This window comes from Lepidochelys kempii, chromosome 22 (genome assembly GCF_965140265.1).
Source record: "Lepidochelys kempii isolate rLepKem1 chromosome 22, rLepKem1.hap2, whole genome shotgun sequence".
Taxonomy (NCBI): Eukaryota; Metazoa; Chordata; order Testudines; family Cheloniidae; genus Lepidochelys; species Lepidochelys kempii.
Window position 1 is genome coordinate 704,689 of NC_133277.1, and position 9,368 is coordinate 714,056.

The 9,368-nt window shown below is 51.3% G+C and overlaps 1 non-coding gene across 1 annotated transcript; it reads left to right on the plus strand.

The window, feature by feature from the left end:
- The first annotated feature begins 3,152 nt into the window (after positions 1 to 3,152).
- TRNAQ-CUG (transfer RNA glutamine (anticodon CUG)) lies at positions 3,153 to 3,224 on the plus strand. Its single transcript has one exon. It is a non-coding gene; the product is annotated as a tRNA-Gln (tRNA).
- The last annotated feature ends 6,144 nt before the right edge of the window (positions 3,225 to 9,368 follow it).

Below are 9,368 nucleotides of genomic sequence, written 5' to 3' on the forward strand. Positions count from 1 at the left end.
TGAAAAAATACATTTTTGCTTGGACTACCGTAAGCTAAATGATGTAACTCACCCAGACAATTATCCAATGCCATGCACAGATGAACTATTGGAGAAACTGGGACGGGCCCAGTTCATCTCTACTGTGGACTTAACCAAGGGGTACTGGCAGGTACCGCTAGATGAGTCCACCAAGGAAAGGTCAGCCTTCATCACCAATGTAGGGCTGTATGAAATTAATGTACTCCCTTTCGATCTGCGGAATGCACCCGCCACCTTCCAAAGACTTGTAGATGGTCTCCTAGCGGGATAAGGAGAATACGCAGTTGCCTACCTTGACAATGTAGCCATATTTTCGGATTCATGGGCAGAACACCTGGAACATCTACAAAAAGTCCTTGAGTGCATAAGGGAGGCAGGACTAACTGTTAAGGCTAAGAAGTGTCAAATAGGCCTAAACAGAGTGACTTACCTTGGACACCAGGTGGGTCAAGGAACTATCAACCCCCTACAGGCCAAAGTGGATGCTATCCAAAAGTGGCCTGTCCCAAAGTTTAAAAAAAAACAGGTCCAATCCTTCTTAGACTTGTCCGGTTATTACAGATGATTTGTACCGCAATACAGCCAAATTGCCGCCCCACTGACAGACCTAACCAAAAAGAAACAACCATATGCCGTTCAGTGGACTGAAGAGTGTCAGAAGGCCTTTAACCTCCTTAAAGCGACACTCATGTCTGACCCTGTGCTAAGGGCCCAGACTTTGACAAACCATTCCTAGTAACCACAGATGCGTCCGAGCGTGGTGTGGGAGCAGTTTTAATGCAGAAAGGACCGGATCAAGAATTCCACCCTGTAGTGTTTCTCAGCAAGAAGCTGTCTGAGAGGGAAAGCAACTGGTCAGTCAGGGAAAAAGAATGTTACGCCTTTGTCTACGCTCTGGAAAAGCTACTCCCGTATGTTTGGGGACGGCATTTCTACCTGCAAACTGACCATGCTGCATTACAGTGGCTTCATAATGCCACAGGAAATAACAAAAAACTTATTTGGTGGAGTTAGGTCTCCAAGATTTTGATTTCGACATCCAACACATCTCAGGAACTTCTAACGAAGTGGCTGATGCACTCTCTCATGAAAGTTTCCCTGAATCAACTGGTTAAAATCATCCTTGAAATGTGAAAAATATTGTTAGAGGTGCATGTGTCTCATTAACTCTGTTTTCTCCTAAAGCTCCAGGAAGAAATCACAGCCAGCGTTTCACCCTATCTGTGATTTGGGGGGCACGTCATAGGAGGAAGTAAGTCAATCTGAGCAAGGCAGGCCAAAGCGAGTCTTGCCTTCATGAGCCGCTCACAATGATGTCCTTTTTGTGTGCCACAGAGGACAAAGATATTCTGGACAGACATGCAGGAGCCCAAAAGGGTGCCATGCAGCTGCTGAAGTAGTTCAGTTTGGAGAGCATTAGACTGAAACTCTTAAAGGTCCCTGGTTCAACCCTGGGCTTTGGCAGGACCTTTCCTCTCTTCATGCAGTGGTGGCCTGTCCTCTAGCAGTGCCGACACCCAATGCAAGCCCCTAATCTCGTGTTCTGCAGCAGGAAAAGATAGGGTGGGCTTCTACCCCCTAGCTGGCCCTCCTGACCTTTAACAATGAGAGATGGGAACTGTCCTTCCCATGCAACTTATTGGTCGACCCAGTGTGGGAGGAAGAGAGTGAGGCAGGGTGGCCCTTGGTAATGGTGCCAGAGGGGGTGCTGGACAGGAATTGGGGACAAAAGCTCCTCTGTGCAGCTGAGTGAGGGCAGTACTGGGGAAGGGGTATCTGTAAAAGTGGCCAGGTGGAGTGGGGCAGGGATTTGGGGGCCCAGGAGGAGGCATTTGATATTCAGTGCTTTGGAGCAGCTGGACTTGGACATGCTTGGCATTCAGGAAATACACATTAATGACTTTAGGGTAGCTTGATGGGCAAAGGGTGTTTGGAGGAAGGGTCTGTCTTTCTGGTCCTCTGGGCCAGGGAAGAATGATGGGGCTGGAGTCTTGTTCTTCACATTTGGGGTGCAAGTACAGAAGGTGGTAGAGCTCTGACCAGGGAGGGTATTACTGGTGGACTTTGTGCTCCGTGGCACTGGTTATCATTATATTAGTATGTATGGTCCTCAGTTAAGGTGTGAAAGGAAAGATCAATGGAAGGAACTGGTTCCCTTCCTCTGGACCTCATGGTGTTTGGTTTTGCGGGGGGATTTTAATTGTGTCAGCCAGCCTGAGGACCACTGGTCCTGTTTTCCTGACCATCAGAGGAAACTCTTCTATGATGAGCACTACCTGGTACAGCTCTGTAGCGAGGTTGGCTTAGACGATGTGTTTCTTTATAGTGGAATCAGTGAGGGTGGGCTGTAGCCTCCTATTCCTCTGATCCGAGCTCACACCAGCCGCAGAGGGGGTACACCTTTCTGCAGGGACAGGCCAGGAGTCGCATTGACTGGATTTACATGAAAGAGAGCATGTCGACAGCCCAGTGCAGGGTAGTGCCAATGGACTGTTCAGATCATGCAGTTCTCACGATGTGCCTCAATGTGGGCAATTCCCTGACTCATGGCAGAGGATATTGGAAGCTGAACATCCAGAGCTAGCAAGATAAAGGGGGCGGGGGTGGCGAGGCCTGGTGGTGTTGGCAGAACAGGAAAGCATCAGAGGGTTCTATGGCAACCAGGGGGATTAGTGGGAGTCAGTGCGGGAGGAGCTGGTGGCTTTGTTCCAGCAGCCAGGCAAACACCACCGTGTTAAAGAAACCAACGGAGCCAAGTTCTGCAGCATCGTCTGTGGGATTTCCACAAGAGCATCCAGGCAGGGGAGCCAGTCAGCGTGTGACTGTACGACCAGATCAAGCGACAGCTGGCTGAGTTCCAGGACATGCGGCTGCAGCTGGCCGATATGAGTGGGACCACTGAGGGAAGGGAGGGGAGGCCTCCCCTGGCATTTTTGCAGCCTGCAGGGAACAGATACAAAGCAGGGGGATGCAGGGACTCAGGGCAGGACCTGCGGATCCAGTAGAGCAGGACCATGGTCGATGGAGGAGAGAGAATCCTGCAAGAGGAAGCAGCTGAAGGGAAGCAATAAGTGCAGAGTGCTAGCCAGCCAGCTGGGAGTCACAGGAGTCCGGAAAAAGAAACAACAGCAGGTCCCATGGTGTAATGGTCAGCATTTGGGACTCTGAATCCTGCGATCTGAGTTCAAATCTCAGTGGGACCTCCTGGGGCTATGTTGGTTTGCTGCAAAGCCTTGGAGCTCAGTGTGCTTGGTTTCCGTGTCTCTGGGTGAACCAGAGTGACGCTCCTCCCCTTGTGCTGGGTGACTGACGTCCACTGGAGATAGGTCTTTGGTCCGGCTGGTTTGACAGAATGGCCGCTATAGGTTGGGGCCCTAGAACTTCACAGTCTGGCTAGAGATTCCTGCTGATTGACCTGATGGTTGTGTGTGTTGCTGCTTCACCTGATGTCCACAAGTTTGATCCTTGTACCTGCAGTTGCCACCCTCTTCCTGTTGCCCACATGGCATTTAAAGGAAGGAGTGTCAGGGCCAGGCCATCCCTGATAGGCAGGAGGGAGGAAGAGTCCCAGGCTGGAGCCCAGCACACCTCTCCTCTCTGGGCAGTTGCCACCCTCTTCCTGTTGCCCACATGGCATTTAAAGGAAGGAGTGTCAGGGCCAGGCCTGATAGGCAGGAGGGAGGAAGAGTCCCAGGCTGGAGCCCAGCACACCTCTCCTCCTCTGGGCACCTAGAGCAGAGGTGGCTGGTGCTGACAGCTCCAAGGGAAGGCTTAAAAGGCACAGAGCAACTGAGGGTGGGGCAAGAGGATCATGCCTATGCGTGGCCAGCAGACAGCCACAAAGACATCCAGCCAGCCTGCTCTCTGGCATGGAAAACCCCCACTGAAGGCCACCCACAGACCAGCATTTGTTCTGCGGCCAGCATCTCAAGGTGGTAGGAAAGCAGGGCCAGCCCCCCGTGGAGCCTCTTACCATCAGTACCAGGTTTACCATGGCACCCCTGGCGTCATGGCGCCGGGCCCAAGCTCCAAAGGGGCCCCTGCCTGGCCCGCTCTTCTCTGCCCCCCTCCCCTGTGGATATCAGCATGGACTGGCAGGGGCGCTTTGGGAGCGGGAGCTGTCAGTGTTAGTGCACAGCTGATTTCACATCCATTGGACACACAGACATCTCTTTCCAGTATCCCCCGGCACCACTGCTAGAAATGTGAAACTTGATTGACATCTGTGATCTCTCTGATCTCCAGCTGTAAGTGGAGAGGCTGTGTCATCCCCCCCCCCCACACACACACACAGAGTCCTTTCCCCTCTGTCTTGAAAGGGGACCTGGAGCTCAGTGCCTGTTGCATTCCCCAGGTGCCAGGGAAGGCAGAGCGAGCTGTGATGTGAATCTATGTGCTCGCTTTTAGTCCACAGCCCCAGCTCTTCCTGCGATGCTGGGCATCAGTGGAATTCTTACTTTCCCCCAGGAAGATCAGACCCACTCCATGTGTGACATTCAACCCCCCAGGAAGCCGAGAAATCAGAATAATGCAGATTCCAAGGCCAGAAGGGATGATAGAGAGATAATCTCATCTGCCCTCCTCTAGAACAGCCTAGAGACCTGCCACCAATTCATTCCTAGTGCAGAGCTTTTAGAAAAACATCTTGTCTTGATTTAACAATGGGCAGTGAGGGAGAATCCACCAGAACCCTGGGTACATTGTTTCAGGGCCTAATTACTTTAAAATGTGAAGGCACCTCAGTTTGTTCTCTTTGTAATAATGTTTCTGCCACTGTATCCAGGCAGGGAACTAGTGGGGTAAGACTGGAATCCTGGGGAAGAGGCGTATGAGCCAAAGCAGCCAATGGCTTAGACAAGCATTAATGTCATAATTTGGGTGGCACTAATTGCTGGGCAGCGGCGGTTTAACCAGCATTTCAGCCGGGAGCATTTCTAGTTTGTGCATTTTAAAGTCTGCCTTTGCTGTGGAAGAAACCCTAAGAAAATCCAGCCAGTGATCAATCTCTGGTCATTACTTTGAACACAGCTTTGGGATTCAGCGGGGAAAGGTGAACTGTCAAGTTGGAGGGAGGTTACCAGTGGAGTTCCTCAAGGATCAGTTTTGGGACCAATCTTATTTAATCTTTTTATTACTGACCTGGGCACAAAAAGTGGGAGTGTGCTAATAAAGTTTGCAGATGATACAAAGCTGGGAGGTATTGCTAATTTAGAGAAGGACAGGGATACCCTACAGGAGGATCTGGATGACCTTGTAAACTGGAGTAATAGGAATAGGATGAAATTTAATAGTGAGAAGTGTAAGGTCATGCATTTAGGGATTAATAACAAGAATTTTAGTTATAAGCTAGGGACGCATCAACTAGAAGTAACGGAGGAGGAAAAGGACCTTGGAGTATTGGTTGATCATAGGATGACTATGAGCTGCCAATGTGATATGGCTGTGAAAAAAGCTAATGTCGTCTTGGGATGCATCAGGAGAGGTATTTCCAGTAGGGATAAGGAGGTTTTAGTACCGTTATATAAGGCACTGGTGAGACCTCACCTGGAATACTGTGTGCAGTTCTGGTCTCCCATGTTTAAGAAGGATGAATTCAAACTGGAACAGGTACAGAGAAGGGCTACTAGGATGATCCGAGGAATGGAAAACTTGTCTTATGAAAGGAGACTCAGGGAGCTTGGCTTGTTTAGCCTAACTAAAAGAAGGTTGAGGGGAGATATGATTGCTCTCTATAAATATATCAGAGGGATAAATACCAGAGAGGGAGAGGAATTATTTAAACTCAGTACCAATGTGGACACAAGAACAAATGGATATAAACTGGCCACTAGGAAATTTAGATTAGAAATTAGACGAAGGTTTCTGACCATCAGAGGAGTGAAGTTTTGGAATAGCCTTCCGAGGGAAGTAGTGGGGGCAAAAGATCTATCTTGCTTTAAGATTAAACTCAATAAGTTTATGGAGGAGATGGTATGATGGGATAACATGGTTTTGGTAATAGGCCCAATGGCCTGTGATGGGTTTTTAGATGGGGTAAGATCCAAGTTACCCGGGAAAGAATTTTCTGTAGTATCTGGCTGATGAATCTTGCCCATATGCTCAGGGTTTAGCTGATCGCCATATTTGGGGTCGGGAAGGAATTTTCCTCCAGGGCAGATTGGAAGGCCCTGGAGGTTTTTCGCCTTCCTCTGTAGCATGGGGCACGGGTCACTTGCTGGAGGATTCTCTGCTCCTTGAGGTCTTCAAACTACAATTTGAGGACTTCAATAGCACAGATATAGGTGTGAGGTCTTTTTTAGGAGTGGTGGGTGAAATTCTGTGGCCTGCATTGTGCAGGAGGTCAGACTAGATGATCATAATGGTCCCTTCTGACCTAAATATCTATGAATCTATGAATCTATGGAGAGCCAGAAGGAGTTCTTAGTCTTTCAAGGAGGCTCTGCTTCTATTTTAGGCGGAAAGCGTTAGCCAGAACCAGCCTGAGAATGGCTGGGTTTGGACTTTGAAAAGTGCAGCTGCATATGATCTCAAAGAGGTAAGTGAGACCAGTGCCTGCAAATTAGGCAGGGGGTGGGGATTTCTCTCGGGTGTTTGGAATGATGTTGACAAGCTCCTGCAGCTGGGACACAGAAACCACCCCCCTGGCTGGGTCCAGGAGAGGCACTGCTGAGAGCGGCTCTGCGTCAGATGGAGATTTAAGTTGTAGGAGTGAAGAGGAAGGGTGGGCTTGTGGGTAAAGCACTTGCCTGGGGCTCTGGTGAGCAGCAGTCAGTCCTGCCTCCGCTGTAAAGTCCCTGTCCATCGGTCAGTGCCTCAGTTTCCCACCTGCGTGTGTCTCGCTCCCCATGACTTTAGAATAGGAACACTTCCTAACTAGAGCTGGTTGAATATTGGTGATTGTGAAATACAAAAAAATAAATAAATAAACAGGGAACAAAAAAGCTGAAATTTCAAAGTGTCCCTTGGAACAAGAATGATGAAAAAGCTTCAGTTGATCCCTCCTATTGTTGCATTTTGATCATGGAGGTTTATTTTGCTTTGCTGGTCACCTTTTATGAAATATGATGTGGTACCATATTGGCAACAGGATCCAAAATGATAAAAATGTCACCAAAATCTACATGCAAAACATTTTGATTTTGACAAAACTGGAGTTCTGGGACCGAAAACGGTTTGTCAAAAAACCCAACAACTAAAAACCTCTCACAGCACCCCTACAAGCAGGGCAGTGCCATGGCTCTATCCCCACGTCTCAGAGGAGCTGCTGAGGTACAGAGAGTTTAAGTGACTGGCCCAGGGCTACACTGGAAGTCAGTGATGAAGAAGGAACCTAGGTGTTCTTCCCCCCCCCCAATCTGCTAGAAGCTCTTCTGGGCAGGGACCATCGTGCTCCATGGGTGTGTCAACATGGCAAGTGCTCCAGCTACAGCTGTGCTGTGTAGGATAGACACTTACTACCGAGACAAAAGGGGACAAGGGGTTTCCCCCTTCCTCTAGTAAATCCACCCCCAGGAATGGCAGTAGCTGGAAGAATTACTCCATTGACCTAGCTGCATCTGCAGTGTGAGTTACACCAAACGAACTACACGGTGTGGGGCAGGACTTTGTTCACAGCCCTGAACAAGGCAGCCAAGCCCACCTAAGTTTTAGGTTTAGACTAAACCTCCTGGAGGGCCAAGCTGGATTGGGGCCTGCCAGTGCTACAGTAATAAGACTAGTGTCAACAAGAGTCAGCCCTAGAGATCACTGCTGCTTGGATGCCATAGTGATGGGGGCTGGAGTGGCTATGGAGAGAGATCTGTCCAAAGGTGCTCAGCCGACTCTCCTCCACCCGAATTGCAGTGTTTGACACGGAGGCATTGGTAATATTCGGAGCAGAGTTCATGCCACAGTTTCTATAGCATCCCTCCCAGCTGTCAGCCTGCTCCATCAGCGGGGCTCTCAGCCATGCAGTGAGAGATGGAAACACTTGGGGGGAGCAGGGGAGACGTGCAAGGGGCAGAGGAAGAGCAAGGAGGAAAGAGGACAAAGGGGGTAGGGTGGGGAGGAGATGGAGCAGTGGGGAAGGGGCATGGGATGGGGAAGAGAAGGGGACAGGGGAAGCAGGGGCAGGGGGAAGGAAGGGAGTGGGCTGGGGAGGATATGGAGTAGTGGGAAAGGGGCATGGGATGGGGAAGAGAAGGGGACAGGGGAAGCAGGGGCAGGGGGAAGGAAGGGAGTGGGCTGGGGAGGAGATGGAGTAGTGGGAAAGGGGCATGGGATGGGGAAGAGAAGGGGACAGGGGAAGCAGGGGCAGGGGGAAGGAAGGGAGTGGGCTGGGGAGGAGATGGAGTAGTGGGGAAGGGGCATGGGATGGGGAAGAGAAGGGGATGGGGGAAGCGGGGGCAGGGGGGAAGCTGGAGCTCAGCATGCGGATCCCCTTGGCAGAAGCTGGGGCTCCCCTGTTAAGCAGGCCCATCAAACCCTCATCATGACAAGCCCCACCTCCCCTGCATCTGTACCACCCCGATGAGCCCCCCAGATACCCTCCCAACTGAGCCCCAACCACCTGCACCTGGATCCCCTGCAGAGTCCCATTGCCCCTGCACCTAGAACCCCCCAATGAGCTTCTGTGCATCCAGATCTCCCACTGAGCCGCCCGCACCCAGAGAACTCTCTTTCCCCCACCTGGATCCTCCCACACTAAGTCCCTCTGCACTTGGATCCTGCTGCCGGGCTGAGCCTGCTCGCCCACCCCGGTGCACCTGGCACAGAGGGGTAGGGCTCCAGGGTGTTTCTGGGGCAGGTCTGGCCCTTGCATTGTGTCAGGGTCGGGTGCAGCCTCACTGCCGAGTCCCTGTCCCGGGGTGGGGTGGGGGAAGGCTGCAGGGATCTCCCACCTTCATGCAATCAGTGTCCTATGCTCCCCACTGCCATGTTGGAGCCTCCACATTTATTTATTGACAAATAAAATTTGCAGAATTTTAAAATGTTGTGCACAGAATTTTTAATTTTTTGGTGCAGAATCTCCTCAGGAATTCGGGATGCTGTGCAGCTGGGATGGTGGAACTGTGTGGAAGGTGGTGGGCAGTGGGGAAGTCTATGGGCGGGGGGTGCTGGGCGAGCGGTGTGGTGTGCAGGGTGCTGTGCAGTTGTGGTGGGAGGCCAGCGGGGAGCTTTCTGGGAGGCGTGGGGGCTGGGCATAGAGATCTGTGGAGGAGGTCTCTGGGCGAGGGGGCAGTGGGCATAAGGGTGGGGCACTGGGCAGGGACGGGTGTGGTGCAGGGCCACCCTCAGGGGGAAGGGGCACGCTGGCAGCACAGAGCTGGGTAGGCCAGTGTGCATCTGGCAGCTGCAGGATAGTAAAC